This window comes from Protopterus annectens, chromosome 16.part0, assembly GCF_019279795.1.
Source record: "Protopterus annectens isolate FY-2018-M chromosome 16.part0, PAN1.0, whole genome shotgun sequence".
Taxonomy (NCBI): Eukaryota; Metazoa; Chordata; order Ceratodontiformes; family Protopteridae; genus Protopterus; species Protopterus annectens.
This window is the reverse complement of record NC_056750.1, coordinates 23,201,036-23,225,631: the sequence shown is the minus strand read 5'-3', so window position 1 is coordinate 23,225,631 and position 24,596 is coordinate 23,201,036. Positions and strand designations below refer to the sequence as shown.

Sequence of the window (24,596 nt, the reverse complement as noted above, 5' to 3'; positions counted from 1 at the left end):
TGCATAAAAACTCTTAAGCAGAGATGGCATGATTCAGAGACATTGCATGCACTATGTAGGTATGGTAAAAATGGAAATGCAGGGAAAATACTACCTCCTTAATGAAATGAACTACACAGCAGGAATAAAACAGATAATCCAGAGACAGACAGCCATATACCATTGCTGCCTGCAGCAGAGGAATTGCAATGCAGTTAGAGAGTTCTCCAATAAGAAGGGAGTCCACACTGGTGTTACAGAATCCATCAACCCCTCTAACACACACACACACACCCAGACATAACTGCACGTGCACATATGCAATTTTGACAACAGATCAATGTTTTATCATTTAGCCTACCTGAAACTGTTGCTTTCATAAGTACAGCAGCACAAATAAAAGCTCTCATAGGCAGAAAAGTATACAGACATCTACACACAACATAAAGCAATACTGAACCCAGCACTTCCATCCAGTACGCATGCTGCATAAACTGCTTGTGAATTATTTGAGCTCTCTCTGACTACCCAGTCTGGCCACAACAAAGATGGAGCTGTTCCTGGAATTCGGCATGTACAATGCAGAGAAGCTACTCCAGAACAGAAGGCCATTCCTTTGCAGGACACACACACACACACACACACACACACACAAACACACAGGAACAAAACAGTGTTTCATTATTTATTCTCCCTGAAACTGCTGCTGATATACAAACACAGCAGTACACAAACTGCTCCCGCAGGTACAAAAAATATACAAAATTCTGCACACAATGTGGAACAATAGGTAAAATATTACCTCCTACATCATATACATACATATATAAATAGAGAAACAGATCAATGTTCCGTCACGTATCCTACTTTAAAGTGCTGCTGGTAAGCACTCAAACGAGACATAAATGAGCAGTACTAAACTGGAAACGATGAGCACAACGTTGTGCAGCGCTGTGAAATACCCTGCTCATTCCTGTGTACTAGTGGTGCCAATCCACCCTTTCTACAACCACCTCCTACATGGCACATTACTTGCTTAAAACATCTGCAAAATGGAAGCAGCCCATTAGTGGCCTGTTGTGCGTCCTATTTTGCAGACTTTTTTTACAGGAACCCTGACACCCAAACATGAATCATGTGTCTGGCAGACAGGCCCACTTCCTGACAGCAGGCACACAGCAGCACAACAATGAGCTGAGAAGAAGCATCCTCTTGTAGTCCCATCTTCAATATTTTAGATGCATTTAAAGGACAGCGCCTAACTGTTGTGATTATTTACAATTCTATGAACATATTTTGCTCTTACTAGATCTCAGTGCTTTTATTCCATATTTAAGTATGAGGGTCACAAGTAATTAATGACAATAACATACATATGTCACCACATGTACAATGTATGACGCTGAGCACAGCAGTACTAGCTAGTGCTACTAGAACCTCCTGTTAGAAGGTACTTTTGCCCACTGTGCCCTGCAGTGCTCCCATCCCTGATTACCTTCTGCACAAACAGAACTTATGGGTGTTATGTTATGCAGCCTTAGAAAATCATAACCCCCTGGCATATATCCACCCTGGCTCACATGCATAGAGTGACACATACTTGCAGTTTGTGGTGTAGCATTCTGGCTGCTGCGCATTTGCTTCTTCTGTATCTAAAACTGTGACATTTCCACAGCTATCCCCATATACAGATTCCTATGCACAGATAACACTAAAGTGGTGGATATCAAATACAATTTTGTGAAGTGTCTGCCATATCAGTATATCTTTGAGAATAGGTCAATGCAGCAGAAAATTACAACATTTGGGTTTACTCACCAGCAAAACTGTATTAGTCCAACCATTTTTCTACAGTTGTCTTGTTTTCTTCAGAAGGCTAGTGCTGACCTCATGCTGAAGGAGGTACTGACATTCAACAGTACAAAGCTGTCATAAAACGAACATTGGCATGCACCTAATTCAGATCTTCAAGGCGAGAAACCTCCACAGGAAAGTGTGCTTGCAGCAAACAAATTCTAAAAGTACAAATGCACGTGTTGTACCAGTAATGCAGTTGGATTTATGCAGAGAAGTACACCTTAACTGCGCATTGTCTATAGCAAGTACCTAACTAACAGATCTAACATCATATGCAAACAGCACAGCTGGTTTTACTACAGTGACCCCTTCTCAAAGATCTACTGCAATAGTGAGTATGTTCAGAAAGCTGCCCTATTTTACATTGGGGGGGTCATTGCAGCAGTAAATCAGAACTGGCCCCTTTGTATTTTTCCAGATCATAACTGCAATTTTCTTTATAATATTACTGTGAATGAGAATATATATACTAAGTTTCTGCAGTATTGCAGACTATTCCCCCTTAATATGAGGTACAGCAGCAACCTTGGAGTCACTATATATTGTTACTTAGATGCTACTGATGGGTGCAAAAAAAAAAAACAAAGAGTTTTGCAATATGATAATGAGTTTTGGAATCCGCTGTTCTACAGGTGGAACCCAACTTAAATTTCCAAAGTTTCAAGAGTTGCAATGGTCCTCAACTGCGACAGGAAGCCTATTATAGCATCTAGGCAGAATGTTAAACAGTAACAGGTAGCTCATGAAAGGTGGACAGTTAATGGATTCCCTGTAGCACAGCTGTGATGACATTTATTTCACCCCCCAACTGAGTCCTAACTATTGTTTAGTTCGCATCTGGTTCCGTAGTACACAAGGACAGAGTCCTTATTGGGACCCAGGTGACTGGGATTTGGTCTGCAGCCCGCTAGGTGGAAAGGTGAAGAAGTGAAGCTGCATGGTCCATTTGTCTCTCCGGGGGGTTGAGGAGGATAACAATGGGTGACAGGCACTCTGGGAATAGATGGAGAAATATGATTTCTCCAGTGGAGACCAGGGAAGCAACTTGCAATGCTTGAGTTGTGGATTTGTTTTCTTGCTGACAATGTCCTTGGTAGAACTGAGGGATGACTAGTGTGGACAGCCCACTGCATGTCCCACTTACAGCCTGATGAGTCTCACTTGCAAAGCTACAGAATGTATTACTACTGACCTTATTAGCTATGATATCAAAAATCTCCTTAGACGTGGCCAACAGCAGTTTAGCTTTGTCAAGGAAAGATCCTAACTAATTAATTTGTTTAGCTCCTTTGCTAGAGTTACATAGTCTGTCATTATTGGTCATACTGCTCACATGGCATTTTCTGACATGGCCATTGTGACACCATACCCCATACTGGCATTGTAAGTAAGCTTAATTAATTAAAAATAGATCCCTACGTGGTAAGATGGATAGCAAACAGGCTAAAAAACAGAACTCACACAGTCCTAGTGGCACGTGCATCACCAGAAGGTCAAAGTAATTAGCAATGTCCTCCAGGGCTGTGTTGGGAACTCTCAGTTTTAGCATTTACTGTTCTGACTACAAACTGGAAATAAAGTCTGCAAACTGGGAGTTGCTGTCAAGTTATTCTCTGATACTCTAACTCTTCAGCAAGAACTTACTCAACTACATAACTAGTGCACTGAAACTAGGCTCAAATTAAATCCAACAAAGTGCAGTATTGTCACGTTAGGTAGACAACCCCTCCCCCTTGGCATATACCCCACTTCAAAATTAAAATGCTGTAAGGACCATGGATCATGTGTTGGTAATTCCCTCTCTTTCATTAATCACGTGACAACAGTAGACAGAAAATTCTTATACTTAGTGCAGCTAATTGCAAAGGGAATGTCATCCCGATGTAAAGTGGTCATAGTTCCCTAACATTTAGCACTGACTAGGTCAATTATGGATTATAATGCCTCCTTCAGGATGTCACTTACCAGACAAATCAAACACCTAGAAAGACCCAGGAAGCTCCTAACAAAGAAGATAAGGGCTTAATGATCCTAAGCGACCAAGACAGATAGGAAGCACTGCCCCTTTACTCGGTTTCTTACAGATTCCTGAGGGGAGATCTGAGCATTGCCTTCTGTGCCATTACAGACCAGCTGTCCTTGACTCTTGTTATTGCCTCAAGTCTAAAAATTCCACAAATGCTAGAACCAAATACCTAAATCTTCACCAGTAGACAGATAAAATGTGATGGAAAGTCATAGTCATCATTCAGCATATCCTCCGCCTCTGGAACAGAGCATTCCCACAGATTAAGGAGTGTGGTATACTATCATCTTTCAAATGAGACACTGGTGACTGGATGGGCACCCACAAATTTACCAGGGGCTTGACTGGCCTAGCCCTTCTAGAGAAAGGGGGTACAGTCTACAGGTGGGTACTGGCAAGCTGTGAATAGTCACAAGACTCAGCTGACTTGCAATTTCTATGAATCCCTCTAGCTCTGCTTCGAACCATGCCTAATGGCTGTATAAAATGACAGTCCCTCCCTGCACGACCCTCACACCACTGACTGGGAAGGAATGGTCCAATTGGCTTGAAAGGGGCTGATGATCGACAACAGTGGGTGCCAACAGTGCTAGAAAAGTAGTGTTTAGTTAGCGTACTTTACAACGGCCCAAACTGCACCCTCTAAATATTAAGTAGAAACAATTCTAAAGTATGCAGCACATGTTACTGCAACTGCTGTAGACGGCACCTGAGTAGGGCGTTGAAATGTTCTGTTACATTTTCTGTAACAAAAATTTACAACGGGTGAAACACTCTGATAGTGTTTGCTTTACAACAAGCAAGCCCTTCTTTTTAGACAATAATTTATGCTGAATGGACTATATACAGAACTGGACCTTGGTAAATTTACTTAGCTGAATCATTCCTTCTTGCACACTGTGGATTGTGTTTTGACAACATGGAACCCTGTGAATAAGGAAGTTTCCCCTTACTCCAAAGTAGAGTGATCTCGCAGTTAAAATATAAAGAGAGGCAGGGGTGTACAGAGGGGCTTGCATCCCTACATACATTTTTCTTCATACTGTTTGGCAAAGTCAGCATTCCTCAGTGTCAACTTTATTTTTGCAGTGTTGTATGTTCTAACCATAGTAACCTCAATTCATTATTACTAAATCCATCCCTTTCACTTTTGAAGAAAACAAAAAGCAGAATACATTTTATGAATGAATGAGTCCTACACATTCTACTGCACCTATTTATTAACCTAATGAAAGTTCTTAACATTTCTGACTTATACTTAGTAAAACTGAAATGTAACTGTAGAATATAATGATTTCTAGGCTCTAACTCTTCTGTACTTTTCCCTTTATATACTAACTTTTGTATTTTGTATGTGATACTTAATATTTGCTGTTTGGCCCTGTACTGTATTTCATCCTGTTAGATTTGTTAACTGTGTAGCTTTTTTCTCTGGGCCTTTGCAGACTAGGGTGCTGAGAGAATTGGATCATGGCCCAGTAGGACTTTCCCGGTAAACAAATGCTGATAAATAAATGCATAGCTTAGTTATTAAAGTGGACATACCTTCATCTGCAATCAGACCACTGCTGAAACTTCCACTGCCATGTCCCTAGCACTCCCAATAAGTGACAATGTAAATTACAGTTCTATAACAAAAGAGTAGATGACTTTCTGGTCACTGTTGCCAGTACCGTATCAAGAATGGGGCGAAGGGGAAAAGTGTTTGGGAGCACGATTTTATAGTTGTGTTTAAGGCTGGGGAGGTGGATGGATTTGGTGGGTCATGAATGGCTAACATTACTATAGTAAGCCAGTCGTCCTACAGCAATGCAAAGCTCCGAATATTGCTTGTTTTTTTTTTTTTTTTTGGTCGTCATTTGAAAAGCTGAAGGGGGGCTGTGGATTTGTTTGATGGAGCACGATTGGCTGCATTACTGTGGATTGAGTACCATACTGTAGGAAGCCAAATGCAGAAGTCCTTTTTTTTTGCTCTTCACGAACAGCTGAGGGAGTAAAGTGCTAATTCATGGCCTCTGACTGTTGCAGTATTCCAAACTGTTAGGTTATCTCCCCAAACAGCCGAGGTAAAAAAAGACAAAACTTTCCATACAGCCATATGTCTGATGTATGACCTAAGCCCACAGGCATAATGGTACATAAGCTGATTTATGACAGTGAAACATCAGACTATCTTAAAGCTAGGAGACGTGGAGACACTTGAGAATACAATAAAAGCAAAGGTCAAGCTAAGAGGGGAGGAGCCAGAAAATGGCTCCCCCCTCGGACCTTGAGTGGCAAGACAAAACCTATTTAAAGGAACAGAAGGGGTTGCAAGGGTGGAAAAGAATACTGCAACAGTGATCAATAGACACCTACTGTTATGGTAAAGTCTTACACAACTGCACTCTTAGATCAGCCGTTGATTACTCCAAAACTGTTGGGTGATTCCCAAAGCTTAGTGAGTTGTATGGGTAGATAGATGAGACACAGGGAAATTGTCAATTTCTCCAGAGAGAAAATGGATCTGGCAAAGGAGGCTATGGATTTAGGGAAAGCATCATACCCTACAGTGTTTGGTAAAGGTATATACAGATGGCTCTGGAATCAATACCTTTGTAGAAGGTTGCAGAGGAACTGCTCTAGGAGAATACACTTTTTACAGAGGAAGGTAAAGATTTTCCATGGTGGGTGTAGCAAAGTGACATTTACAGATCAAGTTAGCAATAGTTTGCTTAGAGACTGGGTTCCCCAACTTGGTTTAGTAGAATGAATCAAACAACTGGTCAGACATTCAAATATTATTCTTTTTTATCCAAATAAAATCTGAACTGCCTGTGTACACGCAGAGAATGGAAGATTCACTTTCTCTTTTTCTGAGAGTTAGGGAAAAAAGGCAGGAAGATTAATGGTCTGACAGGGGGATAGCCCAATGACTATCGTAAGCATAAATGAAGGATTAGCCAAAAGAGAGACTCTGTCCTTATGAAACATAAGCAAAACAGGACATGCCATTAGGGCTTGGAGCTCAAAAAATCTTCTAGCTGAAGTAAGGGCTACCAGAAGGACATATAAAATTTAAGGGAAGTAGATGCTAGTGGTTCAAAGGAAGGTAGAGTGAGTAAGACAAAGTTAAGGTCCCATAAAGGTGGATTAGCTTTCCTAGGTGCTGTTAAAGGAAGGACATTGTTAAGAAACTGCTTTCCCTCAAGCCTGGAAAGTACTGGGGAGTTTACAGGTAAGCATGCAGAAATGGCTAAGTGTGCCTTAATTTAAGAGTGGGCTAAACCAAATTTTAGTTGCTCACACAAGGGAGAGAGTAGTAGGCCCCCCAGACTGTATAGCGTCCTCACCATGCAGAGAATCTTTTTCATTTGGATATACAAGACTTTCTAGCAGTAGGTTTCCTTGACTCTTGAATCTGTAGCATGTCCTCAGAACACTGGTGTCTGACAGAGATCATAATCGGTTCTCTTTTCAAATGTCGGCAATCGAATCATCTCTCTTTTCAAATGTCAGTACTTGAAATGCCACGTGCCAACACACAGAAAAAAAGATCAAAATGGCAGGAGAAGGGAGAATTTCAGACAGCTCTCTTCTCCTTTAAACTATTTTTTGCTGCCCCCAGACATATATACCAACTCTGAGATTGTCATACCTTTGAGAAAAGGGACTTTTCTGAGAAATGGAAAGTTCAGACTTAGTATATGTAAGCCCATTTTTTCAGCCATTCATTCTCTGTGTTTCACAGCTTACTCTAGATGGGACCGGCATTTCAAATGGTGGCCATCAGAATCCTATCATCCATAATGTCAGGCTAAGAGATGACAGATGGGGATGAAGTAGAGAGCTGCCTCGGCCAAAAGGGAGTCACCAGCAAGACTTCTGGTTTGTCCCGCTGCGTCTTTAACAAGATCTCGAGGGAAAGAGGCAGAAGGGGGAAGGCATAAAGAAACCTCCCTTCCAAAGAAAGCACATGGCATCCATCCTCCTGCTTGAAAGCAAAAAGTCCTGGGTAAAACAGCTGCTGTTGCCTGCTGTGAATGGAGGCAAATAGCTCTGAGGAATATCCCATTTGTGGACCTTGTCTAGGAAGACCTCTCTGTTCAGCAACCATTTGCGAAGGTCTTCCCTTGATCTACTTAGAAATCTGCTAGGACATCGTCATGAGAGGGAATGTAAACTGCTTGGAGGGACAGGTCAGATTTTATGGCCTGTTCCATGCTAGAACAGCTAACCTGCATAGCTGATAAGACTTTGTCCCCCCAGTCTATGTGCCACATGACTGTAGTGTTGTCTGTGAAAATACTGAGATAGCCCAGAGACCAACCATGACAGAAAATTTGCAGGACCTGAACCAGTGCCTGCATTTCCTTCAGGTTGATGCACTCTCCTCTGCTTTGTTAGCCATTTTCCCTGGACTCTCAGGAAGCTCAGTCTATGACTAACAGGCTATATCTAAGGCATCTGTGTGTGTAGGTCCTAGTAAAGTATCTATAGCTTGAAAAGAAGGTCTGGGTTTAAGTTTATCTGTGATATCCACCACTGAAATTCTTTCTTTTTTAGAAAATGAAGAAGCAGAATCTGTGTGCCCAGAGGATGGGGAATACTGAGACCATATAGATTTCAGGAACCACTGAATCTTTCTCATATGAAGTCTTGTGAAGGGCAACATGGGCATGATTGCTGCCTTGAATCCCAGTGCCCTGAGAAGTCCCCTTCCAGTGCTGGACTGTACCTTCTCTTGCTGTAGGAAGGCATGCATGAGTTGCATATCCAGCCTGCAGACCACAAAGACCATATTTTGGGTACGGTACTGTACAGACTGATTTAACTTTATCATGAGCTCCAAAGTCTGTAGGAGGGTGATACTGAAGTACAGATGCTGCAAAAGAATCTACTGTGATGTTGCCTGCATTACAAGTCATCCAGATATGTGAATACATGAATTCCCTGAGATCTGTACAAGGCAATGTCTGGAGCTGGGCACTTTGTGAATACCTTGTGATCTGCAGACAACCCAAAGGGTAAAGCAGAGAACTGAAAGTGTGAGAATAACCTGAAAATCTTAGAACTTTCCTGAAAGAAGAATGACTGGGGGTGTGGGCATAGGCATTCTTCAGGACCAGAGATATTAGGAACGCCAGATAGAGAATGAAAGATAAAAGAGTCTGTAGTGACAGCATTTTGAATGAGGGGACTTCTAGAAAGGTATTGAGAAGAAACAAATGTAGAATATGTCTCCATTTTCTTTCTTTTCTAGAAAATAGAAAAATTCTGGAATAAATTCCTTTTCTTATGTACTGTTCTGGAACAGTTTCTATTGTACCTTTTCAGTGCGGGGCTTGTAGGATAGCAAGTAAGAGGCTTACCTGATTGGGAGGGGATGGTGGGATATCTTGGAACAGTGGAATGTCCTTTCAAGTCATCCTATAACCCAGTTCTATGATGGAGAGGACCCATTTGTCCGAAGTTATGAGCTGCCGGGTTGAAAGATATGATGTTATTTTTTTTACAGCGTGAAGGATGGTCTGACGGGGACAGGAGGAGGCAGAAATTAATCAGGCTGGTTAGTCTGGGTAGGTAGGCCCTTCAGACTTAGAATCCTTGACTGGTTTATCTTGAAATCTCTTTATAAGCATTTTCTTGCCCTTCTGTTGGGGGCCTAGAGTCCCTTGGAGAAAAAGAGGTGGGCTTAGCTGGGTAATTTCTCCAATAACGGGGAAGAGAAGTGAAGAAAATGTGTTTGTAATGCTTCATAACTTTACTTGTTCTTGCAAGGCTTTAAACATGTTAGCCACTTCAGGCCAAATATATCTATTGCTTCTGCTTACCAGAAAAGTCCGACCTGGCACGTCCCATTTTCAGTGAAGGCCAGGACAGAAATGCTCCATTTTACAGAATGAGTAGAAGGTAGTTATACGAGATTTATATAATAAATGTACATACACTAGTACATATATGTATGTATATATATATATATATATATATATATATATATATATATATATAGATAGATATACAGATATATGTATATAATACATATATAATACATATGACAGTTAATCAAAACATAACTGTACAGACATAGAATAGTAAATGTACATACAAAGAATGGTAATATGATGCCCTTATTCATGGGGAGTGTGACAGCTTAACTTTAATGACTTCAGGTAAAGGCAGGGAACAAAGCCATGTGTACCTTCAAATGACAGATCTAGTAGCAGCTGCTCTGGAAGAAGCTTCTACTGCATCATACCTGCATTTAATGCTATGTCTAGCTACCTGGGAATCTGAGCCAGCACAGACATAGCCTGCTGATTAATACCAGGTACTTACAAAAAAGTGTTTTATTCGAGTTAGCCAGAAGAGACGGCAAATATTTTGTCATCCAAGTCTGGTGAGTCACAGCTATGAAAGCCAGGTTGGACAAGGTGTGTACCATTTTTACATACCTATCTTTTTGCCCTCTTACCTTTACCTGAGGAAATGACATCAGCAACAGGTAATAGTTTAGATGGCTTGCTGCCTACAAGCACTTTACAAAATCTATCAGGTCTTTTGCGTACTGAAGGTTGAGAATCATGCCCAGTGGAAGTGGATGCAAAGGGATCCAGAAAAGCCTCCTAAATAGGAGGGATCGGTGCAGACACAGAGGTGTCCACCTAACTGTAATATATTTTTTTGTACATCAGATATTTTTCTGGATTCTCACTAAAAATACTGCATCATCTTACTTATGGTTTCCCCAAAGGAGATTCCCTCTGCCGGAGGATCGGGATAAAGCACCCTCATCAACAGAGGCAACATGGCTTGAGGAGTGAATCTGAGATGAGTAGGCCACAAAATCTTCATATGAATCAAACTCTGCCTCATCTTCCTCTGAGGATGATGCCAGTTCATTTTTACAGTAGTTGATTTTGTTTCTAAAAATTTTAATGGCAACAAGGAAGAAGAATTAGTTTTTAGAAATCAAATGGAAGATTTTCTTGAAGGCTTAAGTAAGTCCAGGACTTAATGGAATAGTTAATTTTGCAGCAGTGTTAAAAAGAAATAGAAATAAGAAAAAATGTAAATGATTTGGTCACCTGTTATTTATCATGTGATCATACTGATGAGTTTAAAAGGGCTGTTAGTGTGAGATTTACTTGTTTACTCTGATGAACACCTAGTTTGAGGCAGAAAGTCCTTAAGGCTTGGTTTAATTTATTTTAATAAAAGCATTTAGGTCACTCCACCCACACAAAACATTTTGTTTGTTTCCTTTTTCATATATATTGTACACATCTGCAGAAAGTATAATTTTAGAAGTCTTTTATCCAATAAGCAATCCAGTCTCTTAAATTATATCATAATTAATGCAGTCTGTAAAAAAATCTGGTTTCACTGAGCGAAAAGCCCTGAATAGGAATGGCAACTTCCTCTTAGGGAACAACACTTTCACCTAGAAACACAATGCCGAGATCTCAGAATAATGCTAATCTGTACCAGCACACAAGGTATGCCACAGTTTGTTACTCTCAGCATCATGGCGGCTCATTGGTTAATGTCATTCTCTTAAAGCGGAAGAATCCAGGGTTCAACACTGACAACCAGCTTCTGTCCCATCTGACGCTGGCATGTCTCTCCATGTATACTTGGGCAGTCTACAAGTACATTAGTTTCTTCTAAACCTCATCCAAATCTTGCTGTTTGACTGCCTGCTGTAAAAAGTCCATACATATTGCATTTATGTTCTTGCAGCACTGGCCATGACTGAAAGGGGTCTGAAATAGACCAGTTCATTTACCTAGTTAAATGAATAAATCATTAATAAACAGGAGTGAGGTAAAGGAGGATGTTACAGAATCTTGAATATCTGTTTATTCATTGCCATTATACAGATGAGTGATTTGGTGCAGTGCAGTTAAAAGGTGATGCTCAAAATCTGCTAAATAGAACATGGTATCCAAATATGAACCATGAGAAGTAAATATATCACATCTTTAGTAGAGAAGACGGCTTATGCCCCTATCTTTGACATATTCCAGACCACACAAAAGTTATGCATTACTAGTTATCGATCACCCCAAAATTCTTACAGCCCTCTAACATCTTGAATGACAACCCCCAGTACCCTACACCTCTATTCTGAGCAGTCACGCAATATGCAGTGCTATGCACACCATACATAAAGTCAACCCCTAACATCTTAAATGCTAATGAACCTGACTGAACATGGGTAGGGTTCCATCTGCCTTACTCCCTTCCCAAATGCAGACCAACTCCATGCTTACAAGGCTGGACAAGAACATGATGACTATTAGTTGACTCTCTTGCATCAGGATTTGAGATGTTACAAGCGCTATTCAGTCCCTTAAACCAGGCGAATAGGAATATGAACTTGTGAAAATCAAAGGAGGTGGTGTTTCAACCTATATTAGAGATAAATTCACCTCACCTCTAGTTAGACTGGACAACCCATACAATTACTCCAGGTCCAGGTTATGGTGGGTAAGACCCCATTCAAGTCCTAGCCAGTTATAGATCCCCTCCATGGGTCACAACACTCATCATACCTACTTAACCAAACTGAAGACAATCCAAATTTTACTGAATACACTGGCTAACAGCGGATTTCAATTATCCCACCATCAATTGGGAAACCTACTTTAGCCCAAACTCACTAGCACAAACATTCCTTAACTTTGTGAATTCAAATGCCCTGGAGCAAACTGTCCACACCCCGACAAGAGGAGCAAACATTCTAGAGCTGGTCCTCACCAACATGTCAAACAGGTGCACTACTGCAACTGCTGGACCCTCATTAGTTAAAAAAGGACCACAAAACAGTCATCTTCGAAATTACACTAACACCAGAACTCACAAAGGGTGAAATCAGACTAAAAATCTTCACCAAGGCAAACTATACCCTACTAGGTGAAGGTATAAATGCATTCAAAGCCGCACCCTAAGCTGGAAGTGGTAACTATGACGAAGCTTACTAAAGCCCTTTACAATCACTTGCATAAGTGTATAAATTTGGCTGTACCAAAAAGAGTCAAAGCCAGAGCCCCAAGTAAAATCAGGCTGCCATGGTGGGCTTCCAGCATCAACAAACTCTACAATAAACACAAAAAGTTGCTGTACAAGAAAACAAAGACAAGGACCAAACAATGGAAAAGCACCTTCCTCAGCCTTAACAGGCAAAAAAGACAACTTGTCAAATCCTCTAAGAGCTCCTTTGAGAGAAACCCAGCAAGTACTGCCAAGGATAACCATAAGGACTTTTAAAGTTATGTACATAACCTAAAGGGTAGGACTCAAGCAAATGCAGAACTGGTGGCCAACGATATCATGCACACTGACCCCACAAAGATAACGAACCTGCGAACGGATAAGTATGGCAAAATTTTCACTCCCTTATCCCCTCCTAACTTACAATAAACCCTCCCCCAAACTCCTCCCCTCACCTTACATATCTGAAGATCAAGTCCTCAAAGCCCTGTCCAAGCCAAAGAACAAGGCCTCTATGGGACCAGATGACATCCCAGGGGGTCTTCTAAACAGGCTAAAACATGAACTAGCATCGCCAATAAGTATCCTTTTCAGTCACAGCCTAATCTCAGGCTTTGTTCGTGCAAAATGGAGAACAGCTGCAGTTATTCCCCTCCACAAAGGTTGCCTAGCAACAGACCCCGGGAATTACAGACCCATAAGCCTGACCAGCCTCATCTGTAAGGCAATGGGATGTATCATTATGGACCTCATAAAGAAAGACATAGGTGACCTCCAAACCCTGGACCCTACCCAATTCAGCTTCATGAAGGGCAGATCCTGCCTATTAAATCTGGTGGATTTTTTTGAAAGTGTGACCAAGGCCACTGATGAGAGCAAATCTGTGCACACAGCATACCTCAATTTGGCAAAGGCTTTCAACACAATCCCACATTCAGGCACTACTGATAAACTTAGCAAACTGAATGCAAACCCCTTCATTGTAATATGGGTTGTCAACTGACTCACAAACCAGACACACACTATCAAAGTGGGTGACTCCACATCAACCACCAGACCTGTTACCAGCAGGGTGCCACATGGGTCAGTGCTAGGCCCCCTACTGTTTGGTATATACTTCTCAGAAGTTCAGGTAAAAACTAAAGGGTTATGGCTGACAGACGACTGGAAACTAGGTGCAATAACAATACCCCAAATGATGTCAGTATATCCCACGATGGTTTCACACAGACCAATGACTGATGTATTAGTCACTGTCTCAGACTGAATGCAAAGAAATGCATCATTCCTTTCAGCACAAACAATGTCCCTTCACACTATCAAATCAGTAACAATACCCTAAGTACCCATGAAGTGGTAAGGGACCTGGGATCACAGGATGACTGTGACCTTAACTTCAACCACTACGTGTCTACCAGTGCAAGGAAAGCTTTCCACATAGTTCACTTCATTAGTAAAGGCATCAGCTTGAGAGTAAAAGAAGTTACAACCCCTATACTCGGCACTTATCCGGCCCATAACTGAGTATAATGCCCCATTCGGTATGTGCCATACTAAGCACGTACAGCAATTAGAGACCTCAGGGGTTTCTAAGAAAAAAGATCAAGGGCCTCCAGCATGTGCCTTACACAGACAGACTAAATTTCTTGTCACTATATTCCATATTGTATAGACTTCTTAGGGGAGACTTGGGCCTGGCCTACAGAGCAACGCAAGACCCAAAACAAATGAACTTACTGCATATCCATAAATCAAATTATTCTAGGACTACCCATTCCAAGGACTTAAATATGGCCTGCGACTTAAACAGGGCATGCTAGAGGGACAGATCTATTTCCCAACGACTCCCACATCTTTGGAACAGGCTACCAAGTCATGTGAAAGAGAGGACCTCTATGAAGCAGTTCAAGTGGAACCTGGAACCTGGATGAGTAGATAGGGCATTGTAAATTCTTAACAAGGACAGTGCCCACAACCCTCCTAGACATGGGCAGTCATCATTAAATGCAATCTTGGGTATTGACTAGTAATTCTATGATATTACACCGGGTTGAAATGGCTAGGCTTAAAATTACTTCTGGGTCGATAGCCTAGTAATATCCTATGATCCTATGAGGGTGCAAACGACCTGAGGTGCTCAACCCTGAGGGATATGTAGAGAGACATATGCTGGATCTTACTAAGCAAATGCAGACAATATTCTGGTCCCTTGACTGGAACCCTACTTTCACCCAGAGTGATGCATAAATACAAAGTAAAAATAAGTTTCTTTACAACTAGTTAAGTACTTGGTGTCAATTGGGGGGGCAGTTGTGTGTCAGAATGGTATGAGACAGACACACTCACTTGTTTCACAAATAACACTCTGCTACTTTTTTCCATGGCTTCAACTTACTGGCCAAGGCCCTTCAAAACTTCATAATCAGGGGGATTCAATAAAGCCTACATGATCATTTTTAACCATGTGCACATCGCAGTGTGATGTGCACAGCTGGAAGTTTTAGATTCAGTAACCACCATGTGGAAGCGTGCAGCACCACAAAAGCAAGGTAAACCCTGTGGTATGCTAATTACAACATAAGCAGCTGAATTGCATGCTAATTAACCAATCCAACATGGTTTAGCTACTCAACAAGCTATAAAGCATCCATGAAGAATCTGTGCTGTTTTTTTCCTGTGGATTCCAAAACCTTTTGAATACAGACAAAGGAAGGAGTCTACATGGACAGAATGTTAGGGGCTTCTGCTGCTTTAATTCATTTATATGTGCTACAGGCTGAAGCCAATGCTGCTGCTGCTGCCAAAAGGCCTAGGCTGAGAAGGAGAATTTTCAGGCCCCATTTAACTTTTCACAGCCTACATGATGTGGAAATTGTGGAGTGCTACAGGTTGAACAGGGACAAATTACAGGAACTCTGTGACCTCTGCTATCCTCAACTAAGAGCCAGAGCCAACTGAGGGGGAACCCAGTCCAGTGGAGACAAAGGTATGTGTAGCCATTAGAATATTAGCTATAGGTACATTTCAGAGACCAACAGGGGCCCTGCTGGGGGTGTCACAAGCATCAACATCCAGGATCCTCAAGCCAATTAATGAATTCTATGCTCCAACATGCCAGTGACCACCTATATTTTTCCCGTAGTTCTGAGGAGAGGAACAAAAATATGCAGGAGTTCTACTGAGTAGCACACTACTCTGAAGTTCTGGGTGCCATAGATTGCACAAATGCAGCAAATAAGAAATCACCCAGAGAACAGGGTAGGCTTTACATTAACAGAAAGAGCTACCACTCTTATCAATTGCCAAGGGAATCATCTTGAACGTGTGTGCTGGCAACCCTGGCAGTTACCATGACTCACATATCTGGCACACCTCCTAACTGTAAAAGATGTTTGCTAGGAGGCATTTAGTGGGGGATGCAGGCTATGCACTGGAACTGTGGCTGATGAGACCCATCAGAAATGCGCACACACACCCATGGAAGAATGCCATAATAAGGCACACACTCAAACAAGAAATATCATAGTGTGTGTGTGTTTGGGCTGCTGAAGTCAAGGTTCTGGTGCCTTGATGCATCTGGGGGAACCCAACAATACAATCCATGGACATGTACAGAAATATTCACAGAATGTGCCATGCTACACAACATAACCCTGAGAAAACAGCTTCAGCAGGATCAGCAAGGGGAAGGGGCACACATCCAACCACCAATGCCAAGGTCACCACAGCCACAGGCAGATAAGTCACACGGGAAACCACCAGCTGCTGTGGGTGTAGACTGAAATAGATGTGCTCAGTATGCCCTTGCATTGGCTAAGACAATAGATAGTACATTCAATCACCACCTAGGGGCCTAAAACCTTCCTCCTACTCACATGCATATACTAACATTAATGGCAGGCAACTCACACAACCTTTACCTTCCCATGTATTGGCTGTGTACCACTTGGATCAGGCAGAGTCAGCCCTGATCTAAAACTGTGCCAACTGCTGCATTTACAAGTTAAGTCCTGAATCTGGAATGTATTGTTTACTAATATGACTGTGTGGCACATCCCTCTATTTCATTATTTGGTCCAGTAAGCTAGTAAAAGCTGGGAGATCTGTACAGAACTTACCATAACATGTGACAGCAGAGACTTATTTGACTTGCATGTCCATTAGTAAGTAGTAGACCTCAGGCATCAAAGAGTCACACAGTCATACTCTGAAAAGTACTAAGGATCACTGCACGTTCTCAGTTTAGCACCATGTGTTTGTACTGGAAAATGATTAAAGAGATTAGTTAGAAAGTAATGATACACATTGCAGTTTCTGACTTCACAACCATCACAAGATCATTAACTATAAAGTTGGGAAATTTTGATGCTATCAACTGTCTAACTTTCCGAGGCCAACATAAGTCAAAGCTACAATTACCAGTTCAACACTAGAAATGCAGATATACTAAGCACTATGTTAGCTATGCACCCTGAGCATCAGACACAAAGCTTACGTATCCCTGAACCTAAAAGACAGAACACAAGGATATGGCACACATCACTTGCACAGGAAGTTGTGGGGGGCAGGAAGTCTAGGCTGACACAAAAGGTCAGTGAATGTGTGTGGGTAAGAAAGAGAAGAAGGCAGACTTGTGGATAAACCAACAAATGGCCAGCAAGACAAAATGAGTAACTGTTGTGTGTGTCTGTAGAGGCTCCTCCAGGTGAAAGTGGTGTGTGAGTGTCTGCATGAACACAGCCAAGCTCTGCGCTGGCTCTATGTCTAGGTATATCAGACATGTGTGAGCTGTACATGGTAGAGGTAGCAGCATATCGTTGTGATTGCCAAACACAAGAACTAGCTCTGCCAGGAGATGCAATGGCACATCCCTGCCCAAGGTCATATGCAGTGCTACTAATTGAATGTGACTGATGTCTGCTGGATGAGTTCCCTTCATGGGGACACCCTGGACCACAGCCTCATGGCCTGCCATGTGTGGGTGTGGACAGCACACAAACTGATGGAGCAGTGAAAGTACTGCCACTATGGGAGTGTGATCAGGCATGGCCACGTTGGATGACAGCAAATGATGTGGCTGAACTACACCCATGAGGATGCCGTTCCCCTCCCAGCAGACGTTCTATTACAGACACAGTTCATTCCATGACAGACACCCCTCATTCCAAGGTGTCATTCATCTGCATGTCAGACTGTGCCACATCCACAACCTTAAGCATTTGTCTGGAGCACCTATGGGAATGTGCCTGTGCCTCCATGACGGCTCTAAGCATACAATGAGTGGCATGGGAAGAGACAGCTGCAACAGGTGGAGGAGGGACAGTAGGCCCCCTCTAAACACCCCTATCAATCCTCCTGAGTGGCACCTCGCCCACACTTTGGCTACGGCCAGACTCAACAGACATTGAAGCTGCAGTAGCCACACTTCTGTGATCAATGTCCTTGCCCTCCACCTGTCCAATATCTGCGGGCTCAGTGGACTGGGTAGGCATAGGCCTACTGGTTGTGTCTGATGGAAATGCAGGGGATGGCTTTATGTCAACCTCAGTGTCAGATTCAACCTCTGCACCCCCCGGCTGTGCCTCAGTTTGGTCACTATCATCATCAGTGTCTGCTGGTACACTGACATCAGGTGGCACAGGACCCACACTCCCACTGTCATGATCACCTGTGATAAAAAACAAGAAACAGGAATAAATTAATACCTGCACTACTACAGTGCAATATATGCTAACAAACTAACAGTGCTGCCACTATTACAGACAGTACAGCAATGCACATAACAATCCTGAGATCGACATCACATAGGGTTGCCACATTTTCAAATGGCCAAAGTGGGACATTTTCAGTACAAACATCAGATTTTACAGGCCAGCACATACCCACGGTCAGTACAAAGGATATAACTTAACTTTTAACCCTAACATCACACACTACAAATTTTCGTTAAAATGATCAGCAGTCTGACAGAAATATGTTTGCTCCTCTGTAGTCCAGATGGTCCTGGATGATGTTAAGCAAGAGGTAAGGGCAACATTATCATAATTAACAGTAGGGGTAATATATTTACCCCTTCTGTATGCCCATTAACTATTATTTTAACAAGAATATGTCTGACAACTCTAACCTAAGTTTATAACTGTAGCAATCTTCAATCCCCCTCAAAAAACAGGTGACAGAATTAACTTACTGATTTCAGCTGTTTTACTATACAAGAATATTCAACTGTTCAGACAGCAAAGCCTAGCTGGAAGCTCCTCCTTGGATGTGCTTGCTGTCTCGGAAACTGTTGCTCCGACATCCAGGACATGCTATACTGCACTCCCCAGGGAGCTGTCTGGATCTCTGATATTGGCCAAGAACTCTTCATTGGGGGTTACTGGTGGTTCCCTAGCAGACCCTACCCCTTAACCATCTGGTCATGGCCCACTGCAGCTGCTCTCCTCCGTACAGATGTGATCATGTTAGTGGCCCTCTTGCACACCTGGTCATATGTCCTGCCGTGGCCAGCCAAGGCACTGACATCATCGACTATCTGTCTCCATATTCGCATCCTACTTGCCATATCTCCCCATCCCCTTTCCAGCAGAGAAGCACCATGTTGCCTAAAACAATCTACAATCACTTGGTTCTCGGCATTGGTGAATGGGGGTCTCCGTGTATTGACATGTCTGGGTGGCATACTCGTAGGTGTCCTACAAGACAACAGAAGGATAATACACATAAGTATCACTTAACTGCAAAATAACTGTTTCCAGATAAAACAGAAAAGGTAGCCAAGCAGTATTATCCACTGGAGAAACATAAAGCACTCTAGAGATGTGAAATACTAACAGGCAGAATGCAAAACAAGGAGAGTAACGAGCAACATATCCTTGTTTTTAACATAACAGTAACTCACATTTGCCCCCCCCCAAAGAACAGTCCATCCTTGTTTGTGCCATAACACTAACAAAGCTTTGCCCCCCAAAAGCAACAGTCGATCCTTGTTTATGCTATAACAGTAACTCACCTTTGTTCCCCCTCACAAAAGAACAGGAAAATGACATTTTGCTAACAAACCATCTTTGAAATGCTAAAAGTTCTATCAAAGGAACTATCCCTGAAACATTTGTACATATTTATCACAACACATTCCATTTTCATGCATTGGCAATCATATATACCTCTGAAATGGCTTGCAAAACATGTCTATGCCATCAGTACACTTCTAAGTAATGCATACAGATAATAGTATAAAATCCTTTGCTTCAGAATTTTCTTAAATACATTCTACCATATGCAGTATGTAGCTGAACAAATGGAAGCATACCTTCTGAAGTTCAATACTTCTCCGTGCAGCTATATCCCAAGGTAACAGCATATTTTCATTCTTCTCCATATAAACAAGTCTCCTCACCATCAGTTTGCCTAGCAATATGGTTGCTTTGTTATATGGTGTAGATTCAGGGGCTGTCAGCATGGTCAGAATGCAAATGAGGTGTGAACTCATTAGAATTGCTAAATCCCAAAAAACTGGAACTGTGTAGGGATGTAAACATAGTGCAGACACTCCCTCAGTGTTGGGTTTTAATGGATTGCAACTACGACTGATTAGTGTTTGGAGAAGGAAAACACAACAGCACTGCAGCCTGCCTTACTTCCAGTGGGTGTGTCAGGTCACATCTACAAAGTGTTCGATGTAAGGCTGGAAATGTAAGTAAGCAGCACACAAATCACAGGTTGTGTTACTTCACAACCAACCTGCCCTTCATTTTTTGGCAACTGCATAAGATATTATTTCACCTTAATATCCTCACACATTTTAAGGCCAATGATATAGAATGGCTTACACACAGGATGTCTCAGATTACTGCTCAGACACATGAAGAATGGCCAACAAACACAGAAATTTAAGACAGAACTGTATATTTGCAAACAATAATCATGACAGGTTGAGTGATCTCTAGGTGTACTACATCCAAAACTACTAAATGTACAAATAATATTTGTATGGTTTGATGTCACTGTAGATGCTGTTGCAGCTGGTTGTGTGCACACTGAATTATGTTCTTTCCTGTAAAGCTGTTTGTGTGGCTAAGAGGGATAAGGTACCCACCCTGTGTGCTGAAGGTGCATTGGAGTGACAGTTAAAATCCAGTCCTACGTAGTAATATCTCAAGTGTACTAACATTTTCTAGTATGTATGTCATAGGCTGGTTTTCCTCATTTCAATTACCTCTCCCTTTTCTTTCTTTTTATTTTTATTACTGGCCAGTGTTTTAGGGATGCACCGCTTAGTGCAAACACTGGAACTGGAGAAAAATGAAAGTCAGGTTTGGCTGTGCTTGTCTCATTTGCGTGAAGTGCGGTTGTGTGGATTCACTTTATAATCTCGAAATACTGAAATATCGAATTTCAGTATCTCGAGACTATAAAACCGAATCCACAAAACACTGACACAAAAAAAACCCGCGAAATTCACAACACCGAAAACACCGCACACACTATACCACACATACACCACAACACCCACATCACAACATAAACAAACAAAACTACACACATACACAACTCATACACACATAAGCAGGGGGCAAGCCCCCTGCGCCCCCCACACCCCCCTACTTATATATACTAACTCCGAGATCGCACAAACACAAAACAAAAGCCACCTCACACACGCACATTCTCTGACCCCTCACACACACATCAAACACATCAGCACACTCACATACACTCTAACTCCCACTCAAAACCCTTAGAAAACACTTAACTGACATAACACCTACATCCACACACGGCACCGCGCACCACCAAAACACAATCCCAGACATTACGCAGCGTAAGGTCATAACCGCGAATTCGACATATATTCGAGTTCGCAATTATGACCTTTCGCTATTTTTAACATTCGGCTTTATAGTCTCGCGATACTTAAATTTGACATTTCAGTAATTCGAGGTTATAAAGTGTTTCCGGCTGTGCGCAAACTGGACAACTGGCCAGACAGTCAAAAACAGATGCATTCAGTTAATACAACTGGGGATAGTGCACACCAGATAAGTGACACTGCACTGTGGGTAACAGCGATACCTTAAGAATGATTAGTAAAATAGGGACTGTCATATAACTATTCCTATGGCAGCAGGTGTAAGTGTAGGTCTGAAGTACAGATGGTCCTGGTTCAAGTACATGTTGTGCAAACTTTATTTTACTGTTGTGACATTGCACTTTATAGGAATGAACTGCAACATAGACAAGTGTTTTCTCAACTTTCTTGTGGCGACAGGTGTAAGTGTAGGACTGCCATACACATGGTCCTGGGTTTGAAATCAGCATATTCCATGCACTTTTACTGCTGTTCTACTTCCCATTACAGTCACTCTCACTTATAACAACTTGACATGGTGTAGCTGGTATTAATTATATGTATGAGGCCTGAGGCACTCCTATTGTGTCAGTTATGTACTCATTCATCTATGTATTATCACATTTATTCTCAAATGTATGACTGTGGCTATACTGTGCACTATATTCCTGTAAGTATATTTCTGCTATCTGGACTACCATGGCCTTCACATTCGTCTAACACACATACACAACTGCCTGTACATCCAATAACCTTGAATTTACTTTGCTTGCTACTGTTGTGCTCAGCTTACCATTGTATAAACATGGTGTGCAGAGGTGCGCACTGCCATGCACCGTGTTTGCATGATAGTATAAGGAGCACATTTTCAAACAGTGTACGCACTCACAGTAAACACTGGAATTGGCAGCAAAGTATCATTCTCTATTGCTCTAGATCTGTGGCAGAAATGGCAGGTGTTTGGGGAAAAAGTGTCAGGTTTAGGGCACAGAGATGGGATATCTAGGAGTCCAAGATCTTTATTGGACTCCTACTTAAGAATCACAGTGTCAGGCTTTTGCAGGGGGATTATGCTGGCTCCCGATATATGTCGGAAGCTTGGGATAGTTGAGCCCTGGCTGCAACGAGTGCCACGGGTATCCTCCACACTGGTGAACAATGTAAGCATCACTATAATGACCTCCAGAGGAGGAAGAGAGATATCTTCAACCTCTGGATCAGGGAATTTAGGACTGAGGACATGTGTAAGTATTAACTAGAGAGATTAATTGTAAGACTTAACAACTGAGTATAGGCAAGACTGGTAATTATAATGGTATTCTGTTCTGCTTTTTTCCACAGCTGCTAGGAACTGTGAAGTCAATGTATGAACCAAGTGGGGCTAGACTGGCGAGGATGAGAGAAGCATGTGGTATGTATGCAGCAGAATAGTAGTGTTATTCTAGCATTAAAAGTTAAAGATAGCTTTTTTGATATTTTATAGAGCTGTATCAAGTTGAGCATGCATATCTCAACTGTAAAAGCAAGTATGCACGCATTAGTCTATAGCACGAACCAAGACTACAATATTAAACTTTAGTCAGAGGTTGTGGGTTCAAAGACCACACCTCCCAACTATACAATACTGTTAATTCTTCAATTATGTGTAATTTAAAGGTTTACAGTAAAAACTCTATAAAAGTGGAACACATGCCCTGCTGTAAACTGTAATCTGTATCACTGAAACATGCATGCATGTCAAGGAGTACCTGCTGCAATCTGTAGTATAGTGTGCATCTGTTAGAACCTGATAGTCTTAAAAGTTAAAGTTATATATTAGGAGCTGGTAGTTTTAAAACTAAAAGTTAAGATAATAGAGTCAATTGTATCAATGCATATGAAGGTACTAATCTTATCCCTTTTTTTTTTCTCTCACCCCAATCCTTATCTTTTCTTTTTTTTTATTTTATTTATTTATTTATTTATTTTTTTTATTATGTCGTCAAAATCTGTCCACATCATCCATATGCACCACATCACTAAATGCTCCACAGCACAGCCAGGTACGTTTGCCCCACAGGATCCACCTGCCACCCCTGAACCAGCTCCAAGCAGATCCGAGAGCTAACTTGGCAGCACCACCTGCCCCCTCAGGTAGTCCCCTCTGGATTTTATCACCCGTGTTGAATTGCAAGAGATAGTGTGTACGGTTGTGTGCTGCACTACTGGTGCATGCCTATGCTGGATGGAGAGGCTGCTCTCCCTCATTTTACGTAATACCAGGAGGAGGAGAAGCAGACATCAGCACTCCAGCCAGCAGTGGAGTGAGGTGACACTTCTGACAGTCCAGTTGATGAGAACTCGATTCTCTTCATCACCTAGCTTGACTACCATGGGTTCCTGATGTCCCCACCCTCACCCCAATCATGGTGCCCCCTAACCGTTTGTGTCCATCATTGTTCATGTCTCATCTTATTTGTCTTGTCTGTCTGCAACTGCTTCCTCACCTACCCAGCTAACTTCACCTAGACATTCCTACGTTCCTTCCCCAACATTTCTCCCTCTCTCTCAAAAAAAAAAAACTGGAACCTGTGCCACACAAAAAAAAAAAAAAAAAAAAACTGTCCCATACATAGCTCTCCATTTCGTACATGTGTCTTCTTGACAAACTCGATTCAGTCCAATTGGCTATACAACATGATCGTGCTGTAGTCACCCCTTTCTCTGCAGGTGACGGTCTAAATTCAGTTAACAGTTGGCAGATATGTTCACTTTACACTGCTGAAGAAATGGGTAGCTATGGTTCTTTCCTACCTCCCTCCTGCACATTCCTGCCCTGCTTTCCCTTTGTTCTTCCCCCTGCTTGCTCCCCATTTCACCATCCTTTCTTCCCAGTTTCTTTTCTTTAATGCATTATTGCACAATGGT

General features: G+C 41.9%; 1 protein-coding gene across 1 annotated transcript in view; it reads right to left on the bottom strand.

The window, feature by feature from the left end:
- Positions 1 to 24,596, bottom strand: part of DDX31 (DEAD-box helicase 31) — a 2,738,529-nt gene that overhangs the window by 460,981 nt on the left and 2,252,952 nt on the right. The window lies entirely within an intron of this gene.